Source organism: Chiloscyllium punctatum, chromosome 24, assembly GCF_047496795.1.
Source record: "Chiloscyllium punctatum isolate Juve2018m chromosome 24, sChiPun1.3, whole genome shotgun sequence".
Taxonomy (NCBI): Eukaryota; Metazoa; Chordata; class Chondrichthyes; order Orectolobiformes; family Hemiscylliidae; genus Chiloscyllium; species Chiloscyllium punctatum.
The window spans coordinates 73,732,279-73,752,741 of record NC_092762.1 but is presented as its reverse complement, the minus strand read 5'-3'; positions in this window follow the sequence as shown (position 1 = coordinate 73,752,741).

Here is a 20,463-nt window from a genome sequence, read left to right as displayed (position 1 = left end):
AGCTGTACAGGACATTGGTTAGTCCACTTTTAGAATACTGCATACAATTCTGCGGAGAGGCTGAATAGGCTGGGGCTATTTTCCCTGAAGCATCAGAGACTGATGAGGGACCTTACAGTGGTATATAAAATGATGAGTGGCATGGATAAGGTGAATTGTTAAGGACAATTTCCTAGGGTGGGGGAGTCCAAAACTAGAAGGCATAGGTTTCAGGTGAGAGAGGAAAGATTTAACAAGGACCTGAGGGGTAACTTTTTCATGCAGAAGGTAGTGCATGTATGGAATGAACTGCCAAAGGAAGTGGTGGGGACAGGTACAATTACAACATTCAAAAGGCACCTGGTTGAGTATATGAATAGAAAGGGTTAGGAGGGATATGGTCCAACTGCTGACAAAAAGGACTAGGTCAGGTGGGGCATCTAGTCAGCATGGACAAGTTGGACTGAAGGACCAATCATCTTTGTGGATTGTGGGAGGAAACTGGAGCACCCAGCGGAAACCCGTACAGACACAGGGAATGTAAAAACTCCACACAGTCACCCGAGGCAGGAATCAAACCCAGGTCCCTGGTGCTATGAAACAGCAGTGCTAATCACTGAGCCACTGTGCTGCTCATCAGCTCACTGTGATAGAGAATTCCAAATGTTCACAACCCTCTAAGCAAAACTATTTCTCCTCATCTTGGACCTCATTGGCACCTCTTATTTTTGATTGTTACCCATGGTTCTGATCTCTCCAACCAGGGGAAACATCTTACCTGCACCTACCGGTCTATCCCTAAGTATTTTGTTACTTTCAATGAGATCATCTCATTGTTTGAAAGTCTAGAGGAATCAGGTCTCAGTTTGCCTAAACGGTGTTCATCCCAAGAACAAACCTGGTGAACCCTCTATAATAATACCTTTCCTGTACTGGGTACTCCAGGAGCAGCCTAACCAGGCCATTAACACTAGTCAGAGCAGATCCAGATGATCCTTATCACCAAAACCCTACTCATGATTTTCCAGTGACAATGTTCACCATCACCTTGCCACCCCCTCCCTTACAGTTATAGTTTCCAAGTACTACGACTGTGATTGAACTTTGCTAACTCAAGATAACCCAGCTCCCAAATACCCTGAACCTCAGTGACACTAATCTGCATGACTCACGCACTGGGGGAGGAGGGACTTGCAACATTTTGACCTAACGAAGGCAAGTAGCAACACATCCAAACTCAACAGTTGAAACAAAGTACAAGGAGACTATAATAAAAAAAAATCATTACAATATGTCATCAGTGTTCAATTGCATGCAACCATTTATCCATCCACTATAGTCCAAACACTCCCTAATTCCAGCCTTCCGTGAGTCACTTTCTTAAAGGTCTGATTTCCGAATTAGATTTCACAACGATTCTTCAAAGAGATTCATAATCATGTTAATGTAAACCTCCTGGCATTTCCTCTTCTTTTCCCCACCCCCTTTCAAAATCCTCTGAATAACTCACACTCAATAAATTTCAGTACCCACTGTGTTAGACGCTCTCAGCTCCTTTGACCCAAACCATTTAGTTCCTACAAACACAATCCTCTCTCTCATATTTCTCCAGTATGGTCAGATGTCCTGTTACCAGCCAATGCAAAGCGCACTCCGGTCTATTACCCAGCCACAGGAAAGTGGGCATTGCATCCAGGTTATGAATCTCTGTCCCTGTATGGAAACTCCATTCAGAAATGAAACCACCAAAGTCCAGCCATTTAGCTTGGCAGCACATGTCCGCAGACATTTATGCTGCTAGTGGAGAGAAATCATCTACACCATTAGGCACCTGGATATATTAGGACACAATTAAAGAAATTAAAGGAGTAGAAATTTCTTGTCTTGTTATAATTTTCAGAATGCAAAATACAGTCCCTTCACCCTTGCTCACTAGTACTGTAGACATACAGATATTTTTGATTTTCTTTTCTTTTTCAATAAATACACAACCCACAACTTATTGGATGATACAGCAGTGTCATTTAACAAAAGGAAAAACATTGTAATGGTCATTGTTTATTTTCTTTTATCTAGAGTTATGACTCAAAATAATAGCACTTCTGCTCTGAATTAAGAGCCATTGTGATTCATATTGGCTCACATGAGTTGCCTATTTAACACGAATGGTAATTCTCTCTTTTTACATGTATGTGGCACTTTTTTCTCTTGGTAAATTGGAAATTGCTGATGGTAGTTGCCCTCAAATCACTATCGATAACAAATGCATCACCACACCTGGTGTGCCAGGGCTCACAATGGTCTGAGCAGAGATAAAACTCGTGTTTGCCCGAATGAAAAGATTTGAAGGGATAATGTTACGCCTGGAATATTTCAAAATAAAAACTTCACTACTAAAGAAAATCACATTAAAAGCACGTTTGTGGATTCGATCCCCAATGTCAAATTAGGTACTTATTTCATAATAAAATAACTTTTGTTCCAAATAAACACCCCATTAAAAAGGTCAGCTCACGGTGGACTTGTGTTAGAAAGCCATGTGAGCTACACAACTTTCTGGCAACATGCATTCACACTGAGATCACACACTACTTTGTGGTGACATGATTCACACTGAGATCACAAACTTTCTGAAACAATGTGACAGCGACTGCCGATTAGAGGCTGAGTCACAACTTGAGATATACTGCCATCTGCTGGCAACAAGTGACAGCACTGTAATGGGTGCCTCAAATGTAGGTTCGCTGAATTCAGTTGACACCTGAAGGACTCCTGCCCGAAATGACGATTTTCCTACTCCTCGGATGCTGCCTGACCTGCTGAGCTTTTCCTGCACCACTCTAATCTTGAACCTGAATGAATCAGGGTCACACAGCACAGAAGAGACCCTTCGTCCCATCAAGTCACCAATCTTGACTAATCCCACTTTCCAGCAGCCTTGAATGTTGACATTTCAAGTGCCTATCCAAATCCTTTTAAAAAGGTGTGATGTTTCCCACCTCTACTACACCCCCTTCCAGACTGCCACCCTCTAGATGAAAAAATATTTCCACAAATCCCCTCTCTCTAAACCTCTTGCCCTTCACCTTAGAATTATTCTCCCAAACCACACTGTCATGCTGCTCATCTAATACATTTCAATCAAGTATCCATAGTCACGCCCAGTCTTCTCTCCTCTAAAGGAAACAAGCCTATCCAGTCTCTCTTCAGAGCTAAAATGCTCCACCCCAGGCAACATCCCAGCGAATCTCATTTGCACCCTCTTGCAGTGCAATCCTTCCTATAGTGTGGTGACCAGAAATGCACACAGTATTCCAGCTGTACAGCTCCAAATTAACCTCCCTACACTTACATTTATCAGCTATGGCATAGATTGTAAGTCTCCAGTATGCGTTCTCAACTACCCTATTAATCTGTCCTGTCTTTCTGTGGCATTGCAAGATGTGAATACTCCCCCACAATGTACAATATAACTGTGCCTTTTATAAGAATAGGAAAAGATATATTCATTAGACTGGAATGACTGGGACATTTTTCACTGAAATGTAGGAGGTTGAGGGGTGACCTTATTGAGGTTTATAAAATCATTAGGAGCATAGATAAGGTGAATGACAAGGGTCTTTTCCCTAAGGTGAGGGAATTCAAAACTAATATGCATTTTTTGAAGGGGAGGAGAAAGATTTAAAAAGGAGCAGCTTTTTTTTTACTGAGATTGGCCCATGTGTGGAATGAACTGGCAGAGAAAGTAATGGATGCAGTTACAATGTTTAAATGACAGTTAAGTTCACGGAGTAGGAGAAGTTTGGAGTGATATGGGCCAAGTGCAGGCAGGTGGATTATCTCGGGTTTAATGTGGGAACATGGTAGATGTGGACAGGTGGGACCAAAGGGTCTGTTTCTGTGCTCTATGATTGTATTATATTGATCGAGGCTCTGGGCTGTTCCAGGCTCACGACCCCAGGCCCCAGGCTGTTCAAAGCTCCTCCAATCACAGGCTGGTTCCCTCCTGCAATTTCTGCTGATTGCTTACTAGTAAGCAACACACACAGGACAAAAAGGGACCTTAACTGGAGAAGCAATATTTTGCAAAATCTTCCAATATAACCTTTCTGTATTTGAAACTCCAGCTTATATGATTTGTTCCTGGTCATTGATGCTTCTTGTGAAAGGTTATGAAATTATAATTTATGGAGTTACTTATGCCGTAACTGATAAAATTAAAGCCTCTAGTATACCTTCTCAACTATCCTATTAATCTGCCCTGTCTTTCTGTAGCATTGCATCAAGTGAATACTGCCTCAGAATGTACAATATAACTATACCTCTTGTAAGAATAGGAAAAGCTATATTCATTACACTGGAGTGTAGGAGGTTGAGGGGACTTAATATTGAGATTTATAAAATCATTAGGGGCATAGATAAGGTGAATAACAAGGGTCTTTTCCCCAAGGTGTGAGAAATGCTGTATGAGGCCTACAGGACAGAGTTTGGGCACCTTTAGCTCAATCAAATAACGATGGTCTTTCAAGCAAAATTAAACTGGTTTGGGAAAGGAGGACATTTTCACCACAAACACTGTTCACTCACTCATCTTCTCAGCTTTATCCACCCTCACTATCCTGGCTCCTTATTGAGGGACAGTTGGTAGACAGCAAGAGTGCCAGAGCACCCCACCCCACCTCACCTCAAACTTTAAGCATTTTTGAGAGTTTGGAACTGCAAGATTCAACAGTTGATTTAAATACTGTACCGGGAAGAACCATAAAAGCACGATTCACAGGTTAAAACCTTAAAGAGCGAGTCATTACATTTCTGTCATTTGGAATACTGAACTGAACTTCAGCCTTCTTGTGGCATCTCAGAGTGGCAATGGCCTGCTTGTGGCATTATCAGTAGATGACTAACCCAGAGATAAAGCTCTGGGTGCTTGGTATCCCTTTAGGAGTTCTGCATTAGCATTTTTAAAAATTGAATTCTTAATCTCCTAAATGATTTTTAATAGGTCAGCTGACACCTCAGCAACCTCACTCAATGTACCATCTGTTGGAATAAGACATGCTGAACACCATTGTCAGTGAAAAATTTCTCAAGCTGAGCAGGGTCCTCTGGAAATCTAATGTTGGCTTAGAGCTGCAAATTGGAGCTGCAGAGAGCTTTGGTTAGACCACAGCTGGAATACTGTGCGCATTTCTGGTCACCACACTATAGGAAGGATTTGCCAGGATGTTGCCTGGGATGGGACGTTTTGGAAACAGAGAGAGACTGGATAAACTCAGCTTGTTTTGTTTAGAGCAGAGAAGGCTGGGTGTGACTGTGGGTGCTTGATTGATAGCGTTGATGCAGGGAGATGAAGGGCATTAAAATGCTGAATAAATTACTCATGAAACTACCGAAGTAAACAAACAGGCTTCAGAGAGGAAATGAAGGGTCTACTGCTATACATCCACATTCGGTAAGATCTTCGGAACAAATTCCTGCAGATGCTAGAATTAGAACTGAAAACAAAAACTGCTGGAAATCACAGCGGGTCAGGTAGCAGCCACTGCGCGAAAGCAAGCTAACATCTTGAGTCATTTAGAAACATTAGCTTGCTTTCGGTATTCACACGTGCAACTGCTGTTAGGTATTTTTTTTCTATTTCACTGAAAATGTCATTTATCCTGAAATCTGAAAAATTTTGAATTCTGAGAAACAACTGGCTCCAAGGGTTTTGGATAAAGGGTAGTATTATGTATGAAATTAAAACAATAACAGGAGCTAGAGATCTCTATTAATGATATAGCTGGGTGAAATCTCCTACTGTATAACCACTAATAAGTAACCATTAGCACCACAATGGGTAATAGAGTGAACAGAATTTATAAGTGGAGCCAGGAGAATTGGTTGAGGTCTTCAAGGAGGACTTCACATCAGTGTTTATCAAGGACATGAATGATGTTAAGAGACAGGTATGTTGATACTAAGGAGGATGATGTGTTGGGTGTCTTGAAAAACTTTAAGTCCCCAGGGCCTGTTGGAAGCTATCCCAGAATACCGAGGGAGACAACGGAGATTGCTGCGGTCTTGACAGAAGTCTTTGCCTTTTGCTAAAAAAAAAATACAGAGTCCCAGAAGACCTAAGAATAGCTAATGTTTTTCTTTTGTTTTAGAAGGGCAACAGGGATAATCGAGGTAATTTTAGACCAGTGAGCCTGACATCAGTGGTAGGGAAATTATTGCAGAAGATTCTTAAGGACAAGATTTACTTGCATTTGGAAACTGGACAGATGTATTAGGGGTATTAGGGATGGTCAGCATGGCTTTATGCAGGTAAGGTCTTCTCTCACAAATTTGATTGAGGTATTTGAGAAAGTAACAAAGATGATTGAAGTAGGGCAGTGCATGTTATCTACATGGGCTTTACAAAGTCACACAAAGAAACAATTAAGTCACACAGAATCCATAGTGAGTTGGTGAGTTTGAGAGTTTGAAACAAAATTAGCTTGGTCATAGAAAACAGAGGGTAGTTGTGAAGGAGTGTTTTTCTTACTGATAATGATCTGAGACCAGTGGCTGTTCCACAGGGGAGTATAGGTTTAAAGTGACCAGGGGAAAGATTAAAGCTGCTTTAATACAAACTTCTTTTTAAAAACACAGAAGTGGTAGGTGCCTGGAAAACATTGCCAGGTGAAAGTGGTAGAAGTAGATAAGATTGCAACACTTATAAATCACTTAGAGAGACACGTGAACAGGCAGGAATAGAGGATTACAGATCATGTGCATGCAGATGTAATTATTTAACATGTCATCATAGTTGCCACAGAAATGGTGACCTGTGCTGGACTGTTCTGTAATGCTTTGGAGAAAGTGAGGACTGCAGATGGTGGAGACCAGAGTTGAAAAAACACAGCAGGCCAGGTGGCAACCGAGGAGCAGGAGAATCGACGTTTCGGGCATAAGCCTTTCTTCTGTAATGCCTTGCCTGGGGAAATTTGCAAATGACGAAAATGCGAATGATAAAACTTTATGCAGTCTTTTGCAAATTTCATATTATACTCAACTTGTTTATGCAAGTTTTTTTTAAAAACCTGCTTACCTACAAGACTATACCACAGTAACTGAACTGGTAAATATTTTCCAAGAATGGCTTTTAATTGTGCCCATTTTATTAGTGCCATGATAGCTGATTATGCAACACAAAAAAAATTAGTAACTACTGCATGAAGCCATTGTAATGTATATCCTGTGAAGTGTAGACCCATAGGAATATACAACCACTATCTTAATATTCTCCATTTTTCTTGTGAAATAAATAAGTTTAGAACTTTTATTCATACTGATGCAAAATGTTAATTAGCAACAATTGTGTTGGAGTGTGACAGTACACATGGAGGTGTACAGATAAAGCTTGGAGACTTCCATCACTGCCTATCACGAATTGAAAGTGGGACCCATCAGTACTACTTGTCTCAATCATATTCCAGGTCACACTTCAGTTTAGAAGTTATGTTTTCTTTGCTGTCATGAGATTAACACATTTGAACATCAGTAAACTTTGTACGATACCCTTCTAGCAAAGGGACAATTGCTTATTTCTGACAACGGTCTGTCACCAGCTTCCAACAGATACACACAAGCAGAGTGTTTCACCATACTCTCTCTCTCCCCCTCCCTTCTTCCCCTTCTGATCCTTTCGGATCCACTGCACGACATGGGCTTTAGTCTTCGGAGGATATTTGCACCAAATAAGCCATATTAGCTCCTGTAACATCAGCATTAAACATGGGCAATGCCATACTGAAAGATTTAACAGAAAATTATTAAAGCTGCTGATGTATGCACATATTAGTCACAGAAATTTCAGTCTGGGCTCATTAAGCCACTCAGTTACAAACAGTAGCTGTAGTCACTTGATGGAAGTGAGCAAAGGTGGAGTCTGAAAGCTTTGTATCATCAGGGCAGGTACTACATTATGAAGACAATATCATGAGCATGTCATTTAAAGATATACTAGTTTTGAGATATATCACAACATCTTCTATTAGACAAAAACAGTTGAGAACTGAGATTAAAGAACTGAGATTCCCAATTTAAAGGGAAATGGTTTGAAACATAAATTTTTAAAGCGTGTGGGAGACTCAGGATCCAAACGAGAAATATAGGTTACCAAATCAGCTGTGACCTTCCATAAAGGACAATGCCCAAATGTGTATTTTTCCCTTCCTGGTTGCATCTTATTGGAAGTGAATTTTGAGACTTTTCATTTCAGCTACAGATACTGCATACATTATTTTATCTCAGCACATGGCTAGAGTTTTTACTCAGTTTTTAAAATCTAAACTTTGCAGAGATGAGGGGCGAAAGACAAAAAATTCTGCAGCTTCAGAGTTTGAGAGAAAAAGAATAGAACATAAAAGTCTGCTGTGAGCAAACAGACCTTAGGGAGTGACATGTTTTAAGCATGGGGATCATTTCATCTGAAGATTCTCACCACGTTTCTCTCAAAGCTATCTTCATGCTGAGGCCTCAGTCTGTCTGAAAGGGCAGTTTGTTCACCCACTTGTGGGTGGTGGTGTTGACTGCAAAGGCAGATGGAAAGAAATCCTTGTTCAAGAGATTCCAGCCTTGAAAATCAAGATGCAGACTTAATTACTGCTGAAAGATCAGCTGGGCCCGAACAACAAGGACACTTCAACTCCTGAGATCCACGCTCAGATCAAGCGAATATTCCTTTCCAAAACTGTCAAAGGGCAAATAATCCAGCAATGTGTGCCACAAAATCCCATCAGTTTCATATCAGTGAATCAATTGTTTTCTCTTTTTTTCTTCTGGTTTTGATTCCAGTAAAAAGATTTATTACTAAAAAGCTCGACTGTGTCATCAAGCAACCCTATTAAGATATCTGTACGGAGCTGTCAGTGAGACAGTGCCCATTGCATTTATGTACATGGCACTGACAACAAAACCAGATGCTGAACATTCTTTCAAATCCACAAAGTTCATCCATTCAGATATAACTATGCTAATACAACTTTAAAGTTGTAGTATCCCTTTGCTTGCCATACAGTTGTCAAGAACGAACAGTATTTGCTTCCTTATAAACATCAATTACAGATTCTTAAAAACAGTGGGAACTGTACTGTTGTTTTGTTTCAACTGTACTTTTGTTTCAACATTTGACCTCCCAGAAAAGTTTGGGGTCAGGTCAACTCAACTCAATATTTCAAAATGGTGTTTGGTAAGTCTTTTGCTCGAGTGGAAGAGGAAGCCTCCAGTATTCAATAAAACAAAGCTTGAACTTTAAGGCAGATTACTTTTCTATCCTGTCACTGTAGCTCTGGATTAATTAATACCACATAGATCTCAGGTTTGAATACACGTATTGACTGAGTATTCACAGCTCTCTGAGGCAGAGAATTTCAAAAGGATTCACGCACAACTCTGATTGTAGCAAGTGATTAGACAATAGTATTAAACATTATGGAATAAAATAATAATTGGAGTCGTTATTAATCAATTCCACTGAATAGCAGAACAGACTCAAAGGGCTGAATGGCCTACTCCTATTGAGCTGTGAAGGTTCATTTGAGAAATTTATTTCAAGTCATCATTTTTTATTGATACCTTATTAATAACAGAAGCAATGATAATGACTTAAAAGGTAAGTTTCTTTTTTTAAAAAAATTTGTTTGTTTGATATGGGCACTACCAGCTGGCCAGCATTTGTTACCCATCCCTAGATCCCTTTGAACGGAGTGTTAAGAGTCAACCACGTTGCTGTCTGTCTGGAGTCACATACAGGCCAGACCAGGCGAGGACGGCACATTTCCTTCCCTGAAAGGCATTAGTGAGCCAGATGGCAGTTGACAATGGTGTCAGCAGATTCCTAATCCACAATTTTTAAAATTGAACTCAAATTCCCAGCATTTGCCGTGCTGAACATTAGCTGAGTTTCTGAACTAATACTTCAGTGATAATACCACTAGGCCATCACTACTTTGCTTGAAAATATGAATAGACTACATCACGTACGGACCATGCTCTGCCATTCATAACAATCGCGGCTCATCTTTGGCTTCAACTCCACCTATTCTATCTTTATATTTGCTGATTCTCTGAAAATCTACAAAAATATTATCTACCCCAGCTTTTAATATTCAACAAAAGGAGCAACTACAACCAACAGGGGTAAAGAATTCCAAAGATTCACAAGCCTCTCCGTGAAGTAATTTCTGCACATCTCAGTCCTAAATGATTGGTTTGAAAAGGCAAAAGGTTGTTAGTTTGAGTCCTAGTCCAGAGACAACATCCTTCCTATAGGAGGGTAACCAGAATCATACACAGTTTTCTAAAAGTGGCCTCAATGAGCTGAACAGCCACAACATAACATCCCAACTCCTACACTGAAATGATCAGTTGTTACAGCATTCACAGCCTCTAAACAGACCTTAGGTCTGAAATACATTTACAAATCAAACTGACATCAAGAATATTTGACCGTCTGCTATCACTAACACTGTGAATGCAATACGAAGGGAATGCTGCACTGTCATTGGTTTAATATTTAATTGAAAAATAGGAACAAAGGCCCTCACCGGTGGACCAAAAAGATACCACTCAACGATCTGAAGGGCAGGGGAATTCTCCTTGGAGTCCTGACCAAAGTTTTTTGAAATGAGCATCACACAAACAGGTAATCAGATCATTATTGTATTTCTGTTGCAGAATCCTACAAAAAAAACAACTGATTGCGGTCTTCCCTACATTACAACAGTGACAACACTTCGGAGCTACTTCATTGACTTTCCCATTGCATTGTATTATGTAGTTACTAGTGGAGTGAGTTGTGGCTCAGCCTGAATAATCAGACTTAAGTTCCTTCACTGTCACTGCATCAAAATCCTGGAATCCCCTCCCTAATGGCATTGTGTGCCAACCCACAGCAGGAATACTGCAATGGTTCAAGGCAGCAGCTCACTGCCACCTTCTCAAGACCAGCCAGCAATGTCCAAATGCCACAAATGAATAATAAATAATAAAGTGCCACTCCAGGACTTATGGTTACAAAAAGGTGTATGCCTAACTCCACCAAACTGGTTGACCATCGATCAACCTGCAAATCCTTTCAATACAAGCCAATGGCAGGCAACAAGCAGGTAAGATTCCTGATTGCCGGATACTGTTATAGAGTCTCAGACCACAAACAGAGCCTTTGGTTTAATTTGTCCACACTGACCAAATATTCCAATCTGTTCAAGTCCCATTTGCCAGAATTTGGCCCATATCTCTCTAAAACCTTCCTATTCATATACCCATCCAGCTGCCTTTTAATTGTACTCACCTCCACCACTTCCTCTGGCGGCTAATTCCATATACGCACCACCCTCAGCATGGAAAAGTTACCCCTCAGGTCCTTTTTAAATTTTTCTACTCACACCTTGAACCTACGCCGTTTAGTTTTGCTCTCCCCAACCCTCGGAAAAAAAGAGCCTGGCTATTCACCTTATCCATGCCCCTGAAGATTTTAAAAGCTCTGTCAAGATCACCCCTCAGCCTTTAATGCTGCAAAGAAAAATTCCCAGTCTATCCAGCCTCTCCTTATATCTCAACACCTCCAGTTCTTGTAAATCTTTTCTGCACCCTCTCAAATTTAACAACATCCTTCCTGTAGAAGGGTAACCAGAATCATACACAGTCTTCTAGAAGTGGCCTCACCAATGAGCTGTACAGCCACAACATAACATCCCAACTCCTATACTGAAATGATCAGTCGTTACAGCATCCACAGCCTCTAAACAGACCTTAAGTCTGAAATACTCTGCTTTTTCTGAGTTAAATGTTTCAAGTCCAGTGGCCCTTCCTCAGAACATTTCTTTCCTCTCCATAAATGCTGTCAGATCAGAGTCTGCCAGCAATTTGTTTTTAATATAAAAAGGCCCGTTGAACTGCTGTGAAAAACTCCCTAAGTGAATTCTAACACACCATTATATTATTTAGTATTATGCTTTTACCAAAACATTTTGGGAAAATGCCTGTGGGATTGATAGATTCTTTTCTGCAGTTCAACAAAAGTAATTTTCCTGTCATTACAAAAGTAGGCAATTTGTTTTAAAAGGAAAACAGCAGAGTAGGAGATTGAGACTAGGCACAGGCATTAAAATAAAAAGGAAATTCTAAATGCACAGGTGACTAAGGCACATATTAAAAGAAAATCATCAGATGGTCATTGTGTCATGGAAACCACTCAATCTGATCATTCAAATGCTTCATCTGTAACATGGAGAGCATAGCCCATGACAGGTAACTGATATTTAGGAGTAGGCCATTCAGCCCCTCGAGCCTGTTCCACTATTCATTAAAACTATGGCTAATTTGTGGCCTAAATCCAGTTACCTGCCTTTGGCCTAAATCCCTTAATAGTTTTGCTTAACAAAAAAAAAACGTCCAACTCAGATTTAAAATTAACTGATCCAGCATCTATTGCCATTTGTCATAGAGAATTTGGAACATCTGCCACTTTTTGTGTAGAAGTGCTTTCTAATATCCCTCCTGAACAGTATGGCCCTACTCAGATGACCTAAGATGTAGTGCGAGGTGTTAATCAAACTAGTCATCTTCATTAAATCTACTCAATATCAAATGGTGTGAGACTCTTGCAGGGAATCTGATAATCAGTTTTATATTTAGCAACTTGCTTATCTTAAAGTAGCACCTTTCAGCTGGTTCTGATAGAACACTACCTTAAATAAAAATTCTGACAACTGTTTCCTAAAGTATGTTTTTGTAAAGGTATTCTACAATTAATATTGCTTCCAATATCCACTTTTATCCCATTTAGTTGGAACAGTGGGCAGTAGCACTGAATGTATACATGCATGTCTTAGACATTTCTAATAAACCAGTTGAGATTTTATTACAGACCCCAGGTGCAGCTAGGGTTTGAACCAAGGCGTTCTCCGCTCAGAGGTCGGAAAACTACTACTGAGCCACAAGAACTATTACTGAGCAGCCTCATTCTTCCTACAAGAACCCAACGACTTAACTACATTTCATGAAATGGTTTCACATAGGACACCATTACGCTCATTATTTTCAATTAGCCCCACTCCTTTGGTCTTCGTCCCAAAGCCATACATTTCGTTTTCCAGTCAAGTATTTTCAATGAAATGAGAGGCATGTGTGATGTATACGGAGTGTGAGAATGAGGAATCCTGACAGAATTGGAATTAACTACAAAATTCACACACGATTTATGTTAATGAGTTGCAGAGGATCTTATATCTAAAACATCGATTGATCTCTCAATGTACATTGATATTTTAATTTATCCTTGGTTGTCAACCAGCCACAGAGAGTGCTCTTGTTCCACGCTGGTTGGCAAGAAACTAAGAATTTCTAGTAGCATTATTAGTGATGAGCATATAATGTTACATATTGCCACTCTTATATCAGAGATCAGAAAGCTTTAGTTTGAGCCATTTGGTAATAGTACTGGCACTAATTTAGATGATATGCACGATGATCTCTACTTCAATCCCCTCTAACACTGCGGCTTAAAAATTCAATTGCGAGAGGCTATTTTGTGTGCCAGGTAAATGTTAGATAAACAGCAACCTTAGCACCATCTGTTGGATCAATTTTAGACTGCAGGACAACAAGACTCATCACACACAGGAGTGCTTTCATCAATGATACAGTCAGTGCCATCTGTCAAAATAGATACAATCAGTGTCATGTGAAGGAAGGTGCTGTGTGGCAGTAGCAGGTTTTGAATTGAAGCAATTACTGAAGTAGGTCAACCGAGAAGTTCCACTCTGACTGCAGCAGGATCAGAAGCGATATCAAAGCATGCTTTCACAAAAATAGATCTTTTGAGTCTCAGTTACTCTCCAGCACAGCAAGATGGAAGCACTCACTGCTCTGATGACCAATGCAATTAGAATCCTCCAAAGTTGCAAGTAACTTAGCTTCCACTTTCACTACTGTGTCCTGTTGTTAAAGAGTATAAGGGTCTGAAAGGGTTAATATGAGTATCTTAAGGACTAAGGCAATATCTCATGAATTTGCTGGGAGACCGTGTAAAATCTCAGAGGAATAAGAACTGCCCATTCAGGTCCTCTACAGTCTTTATAGCACTGTCCATCATATCAGTGTAACTTGGAATTTGTTGCTAACATGCAATAAACTCCACATTGTTTAAGATGCGAACCTCTTCTCATTAGACTAATTTTTTTACCTTCTGCCACACTAGACCAAATAGGTCCTGTAGATCCCTACATTAAAATAAGATAGCCGCACCAATCCTGCCTCACAGGGAGCAATAGTACAGACAGCTTCATATATCATGGGATAAGGCTCGCTCATATGATTTGTTCCTCTAATTTTATAACTTCAACAGATAACATCACTTGACAAATAAAACTAAAAAAAAAACAAGAGAGTGGCAAGGGCGTGGAATGCCCTACCTGCTAATGTAGTTAACTTAGCCACATTAGGGAGATTTAAACAATCCTTAGATAAGCACATGGATGATTTTGGGATAGTGTAGGGGGACAAGCTAAGAATAGTTCACAGCTCGGTGCAACATCAAGGGCCCAAGGGCCTGTTCTGCGCTGTATTGTTCTATATTCTAGGTTCTAATTCAAATAATAGTGCCATCAACACCTGTATAAGTAATACTAATTTTAAAAATGAGAAGCTACATGAATAAGTTCAAATGTGTGTTAATTTCTCAACTATTTTTGAAGAAAATTCTTGGACACTTGAAGGACAAAGTACAATTTTAGAATATAAATGTTTGGACCAGACTTTATTTCTGGAGAGACAGTCGACAACCAATCAGCACTAGCCATTGCTGTGATGACAAATCATTAATCTACAGTGGTTTGACTTCAAGTTAACTTCTGGTTTTATAATGAATACTTGTCCATGTTTCTTTGGCAACATCACTGTCACTGATGGCATGGGACCCAATTTTTGCAAACATCACCTGCAAGCATGTCACTCAGTCATGTACAATCTTGTCATGTTCTTCATTGGATCGGGTCAAAATTTCTACCAGAAAACAGTGGTGGTACCTTCATGTGGATTGTAGTGGTTCATTAAACCATTCAAAACCATCTTCACAGGACAATTAGTGATGGGCAATAAATACAGGCTTTTCCACTGGTAGTTCTAGCGCATGAAGCAAGAAATAAATAATATTTTTATAAAATAAAAAAAACTGTGTGAGCATTAAGAGGGGTACTTTTTTTTTAAAAAAGTATGTCTTCACCTTAAGCCATTTCAATCTACTTTTCCTCCCCACAGGAAGTAAACTACTCACACTGGGGAAAAAAATATCACAAATATGATGCTCTAGTGGTCATTCTTTACAAATAACTGTCTTGAGACTATGTCATAATGGGAAACATTAAAGGCGAAAGTGGCCCATCAATGCATATGCACTTTCAAGCAACAAAGTCCAAATACCATTCAGGATTGCAAAACTTATCTTCTCTCCCTGCCTAACCAGAAAGACAACTGTAGCAATGTCAAGCATGACTGATTGAAATCAATTAACTTCCCTTTGACGAGGGGATAAAGTAGAGATCTTTCAGCTGAATTTAGATCAGTATCAAAGTTTATCCTTTACTCAAAACAAATGTACCCAAAAGAATTCCGTGTCCTTCTTAATGCAAGCAAATCTTCCTACATATCCATTTACAAATGAACGTAACTGAATTTCAACATAATCGATATCAAGTCATTTCTATCCAAAATGCACTATTTTCATCACATCTTCCAGCAGATGACAAGTGATCCTTCCTTTTGCAATTTCTGATATTTAATTGAATATTATCAAAATATGAATTGAGTAGTTGCAGAAAATTCTAATCAATACTTCATTAAAAATCAAAAACTATTTCCTAACCTTGAATACCCACATATGCCAGATTTTAGGGAGCTAACAGATGTCCAAACTAATATAAAATTTTACTTTCATTGCCATTTTAAATATTGCAGTCCCAGCTGATGCTAACACTGGACACGTCAGACCATAAACAAAATCAGAAATAAAAATCATGGAGATTCGTCGTTGAACATATTCACAAAAACCTGACAAATTATTTTTAACAAAAGTTTATACATGAGAAAACCATGAACCCAAGTTACACTAAACAATTACAAAACTCAAAGAAACATTTATCCCTTTTATCCAAGGGTTACTTTTATAGACACAAACCACTTAAGAGTTACAACCATCACCACACAAAAGATTCTTGCTCAGCTAGTGCACACAATATTAATCAGTTTTCTTTTGACAAATGCCTGCATGCTATTAGATGCTATTCTCTTCAGCTAATGTCTCTCCCCAAGACCCTTAAAACAAACGATTAATTGAGATAATTTTTACTTCACATGGGCTCCCTTAACTCAGGATTTCAAAAGTCATGTAGGATGTCTTTTTCTCTGACACTTCCACGGTCTTCAGCTTCTGGAGCTTCCTTCTCACTCATTTTTAAGTACTTTAGAACTTCTCCACAGTTCCGACTTTGGATGCTGTTGTGAACCTTTCCTCCTACATAAACTTGGTTGTCGTATTCTCTCTGGTGATCGTAAAACCAAGTCAGCAAACACTGTAGAAATTAGCTCTCTGTTGTCGTGCTGATCATTTAATTGACATCAAATTACTTGTTGCAAATGCTGTTTTGAACTCAGTGTTCAAAATGACTTTGACCTTTAAAATACAAAAGCTGCTTCTTCAGAGTTGAAAAACAAAAATCCATTCTTCATCCACTTGAGTTCTAAAGTTCTCAAATAATAATAAATTGCAAACTTTCATAACACTAGAGATTTGCTTGGTTCACTCAATCACCACTTACGCAGGTCTCATGTATTTCACCCACCGGTTCCTTCATAGTACATCCTTATTTCTATCATGTAACATTGCAAAACTAAACTGACAGCCTTAATCTGTGAACACTAATGTCAGAACTTTAATGCCTTTTGACATTGCAATAAAGGTTTTGTTGCTGCACACAATCCTTTGCAGGAAAATGACTCCAGATGATGTAGAAAATCACTTACACTCAGTACATTTTCAAAATTATATGCTACGATAGGTAACAAATCAAGTGGGATTTATTTTCTGGACCTAAGAGTTGCCTTTTAGTTTATCCAAACACTGGTTGAGACCTTTTCCTGAGTGAGCACTTTTATTATCTTCCTGTAGATAAAAAGTCAAGGAACTACTGCTCTTACATAAATTAACAGTACAGCTGTCTTGCTAACCAACCATTGTCTTTTTTTCTCCTCCTCCCTACAGTTAATTTAGGTTTTACAATGACTGAATTCAAACCAAAATTTAATTTCTCACAAATCTTATAGTAAATATTTTTAAAATGCCTGCTATCCAAACAAGAAACTAGTCTAGTTATAGGTGTATTAAGCAAGGGAATATGGAAACCAACATTTGTTAGGTATTGACATGTTTGGGCTTTCTGAAATGGAATGAATGGAACTTAACTGAAAATGAAACTTGTCATGGTCCCAGGGTACATAGGCTGGTCTTTCATTGGTGAGGGATGGCAAGTTTAACCTGAGGGTCATCACACATCAAGCAAGGAGAGAGAAGGCAGGACCTTCAAAGTGACCTCAACTGCTATGGGAATTGATCCCACACGGTTGCCAAAACTCAAATCACAAAGTGGCCATTTGACCAACTGCTCACAGAGTGATAAATCACAAGATGACCGAGAATAAAACCAATTATTTAAAAGGGTAAAAACAATGACTGCAGATGCTGGAAACTAGATTCTGGATTAGTAGTGCTGGAAGTGCACAGCAGTTCAGGCAGCATCCAAGGAGCAATAAAATCGACATTTCGGGAGAAAGCCCTTCATCAGGAATAAAGACAGAGAGCCTGAAGCGTGGAGAGATAAGCTAGAGGAGGGTGGGGGTGGGGAGAGAGTAGTATGGAGTACAATAGGTGAGTGGGGGAGGGGATGAAGGTGATAGGTCAGGGAGGAGGGTGGAGTGGATAGGTAGAAAAGATGATAGGCAGTTAGGACAAGTCAAGGGGACAGCGCTGAGCTGGAAGTTTGGAACTAGGGTGAGGTGGGGGAGGGGGAAAATGAGGAAGCTGTTGAAGTCCACATTGATTCCCTGAGGTTGAAGTGTTCCAAGGCGGAAGATGAGGAGTTCTTCCTCCAGGCGTCTGGTGGTGAGGGAGCGGCGGTGAAGGAGATCCAGGACTTCCATGTCCTCGGCAGAATGGGAGGGGGAGTTGAAATGTTGGGCCACAGGGCGGTGCGATTGATTGGTGCGGGTGTCCCGGAGATGTTCCCTAAAGCGCTCTGCTAGGAGGCGTCCAGTCTCCCCAATGTAGAGGAGACCGCATTGGGAGCTATAGATACAATAAATGATATTAGTGGATGCGCAGGTAAAACTTTGATGTATGTGGAAGGCTCTTTTAGGGCCATGGATGGAGGTGAGGGAGGAGGTGTGGACGCAGGTTTTGCAGTTCCTGCGGTGGCAGGGGAAGGTGCCAGGATGGAAGGGTGGGTTGTAGGGGGGGTCGTGAACCTGACCAAGTAGTCACGGAGGGAACAGTCTTTGTGGAAGGTGGAAAAGGGGTGGTTTATGCGAAGGTTGGTAGGGTGGAAGGTGAGCACCAGGGGCGTACTGTCCTTGTTACGGTTGGAAGGGTGGCGTCTGAGGGTGGAGGTGCGGGATGTTGATGAGATGTGTTGGAGGGCATCTTTAACCACATGGGAAGGGAAATTGCGGTTTCTAAAGAAGGAGGCCATCTGGTGTGTTGTGGTGGAACTGGTCCTCCTGGGAGCAGATACAGTGGAGGCAGAGGAATTGGGAATACCGGATGGCATTTTTGCAAGAGATAGGGTGGGAAGAGGTGTAATCCAGGTAGCTGTGGAAGTTGGTGGGTTTGTCAAAAATGTCAGTATTAAGTCGGTTGTCATTAATGGAGATCGAGATGGAGAGGTCCAGGAAGGGGAGGGAGGTGTCAGAGATGGTCCAGGTAAATTTAAGGTCAGGGTGGAATGTGTTGGTGAAGTTGATGAATTGCTCAACCTCCTCGCGGGAGCACGAGGTGGTGCCAATGCAGTCATCAATGTAGCGGAGGAAGAAGTGGGGAGTGGTGCCAGTGTAATTACGGAAGATCGACTGTTCTATGTAGCCAACAACGAGACAGGCATAGCTGGGGCCCATACGTGTACCCATGGCTACCCCTTTGGTCTGGAGGAAGTGGGAGGATTCAAAGGAGAAATTGTTAAGGGTGAGGACCAGTTCGGCCAAACGAATGAGATTGTCAGTGGAAGGGTACTGTTGGGGACGGAGAGGTAAAAACGGAGGGCTTGGAGGCCCTGGTCATAGCGGATGGAGGTGTAGAGGGATTGGATATCCATGGTGAAGATGAGGCGTTGGGGGCCGGTGAAACGGAAGTCTTGGAGGGGGTGGAGGGTGTGGATGGTGTCTCGAACGTATGTGGGGAGTTCCTGGACTAGGGGGGATAGGACAGTGTCGAGGTAGGTAGAAATGAGTTCAGTGTGGCAGGAGCATGCTGAGACAATGGGTCGGCCAGGACGGTCAGGCTTGTGGATCTTGGGAAGGAGATAGAATCAGGCAGTGCAGGGTTCCCGGACTATGAGGTTGGAAGCTGTGGGTGAGAGATCTCCTGAGGTGATGAGGTTCTGTATGGACTGGGAGATAATGGTTTGGTGATGGGGGGGTGGGGTCATGGTCGAGGTGGCGGTAGGAAGAGGTGCCCTCGTGTTGGCGTTTGGCTTCAGTGGTGTAGAGGTCAGTGTGCCAGACTACCACTGTGCCCCCTTTATCTGCTGGCTTGATGGTGAGGTTGGGAGTGGAGCAGAGGGATTGGAGGGCTGCACGTTGTGAGGGTGAGAGGTTGGAGTGGAGGAGGGGAGTAGACAGGTTGGGGCGGTTAATGTCCCGGCGGCAGTTGGAAATGAAGAGGTCGAGGGCAGGTAATAGACCTGTGCGGGGTGTCCAGGTGGATGCAGTGTGTTGGAGGTGGGCGAAGGGGTCCTCGGAAGGTGGGCGGGAATCCTGATTGTGAAAGTAAGCTCGGAGGTGGAGGAAGAAGTGTTCGACGTCACGGTGTGTATTAAATTCATTGATGTGTGGACAGAGGGGGGGGGGGATGAAGGTGAGTCCTTTGCTGAGGACTGATCGTTCGTCCTCAGTGAGGGGGAGGTCTGGAGGGATGGTGAAAACTTGGCAGGGCTGGGAACTGGGATCTGGTGTGGGTGTGGAGCTGGGAGTGGAGACAGAGCCAGTAACTGGAGTGGGTGTGATGGTGGGGGGAATGGGGGTGGAGTCATGAGCAGGGGTGATGTTCCCTTCAGGGTTCTGGGGGCGGGGAATGGCAACAGTGGGATCTGTGGGGGACGTGTCAGCAGAATGCAGGTGAGTGGTGTTGGTGGGGGTGGAAGTGGTGGCAGACACAGCAGTAGAGGTGGCGGAAGTCTCTGAGCGTGTGAC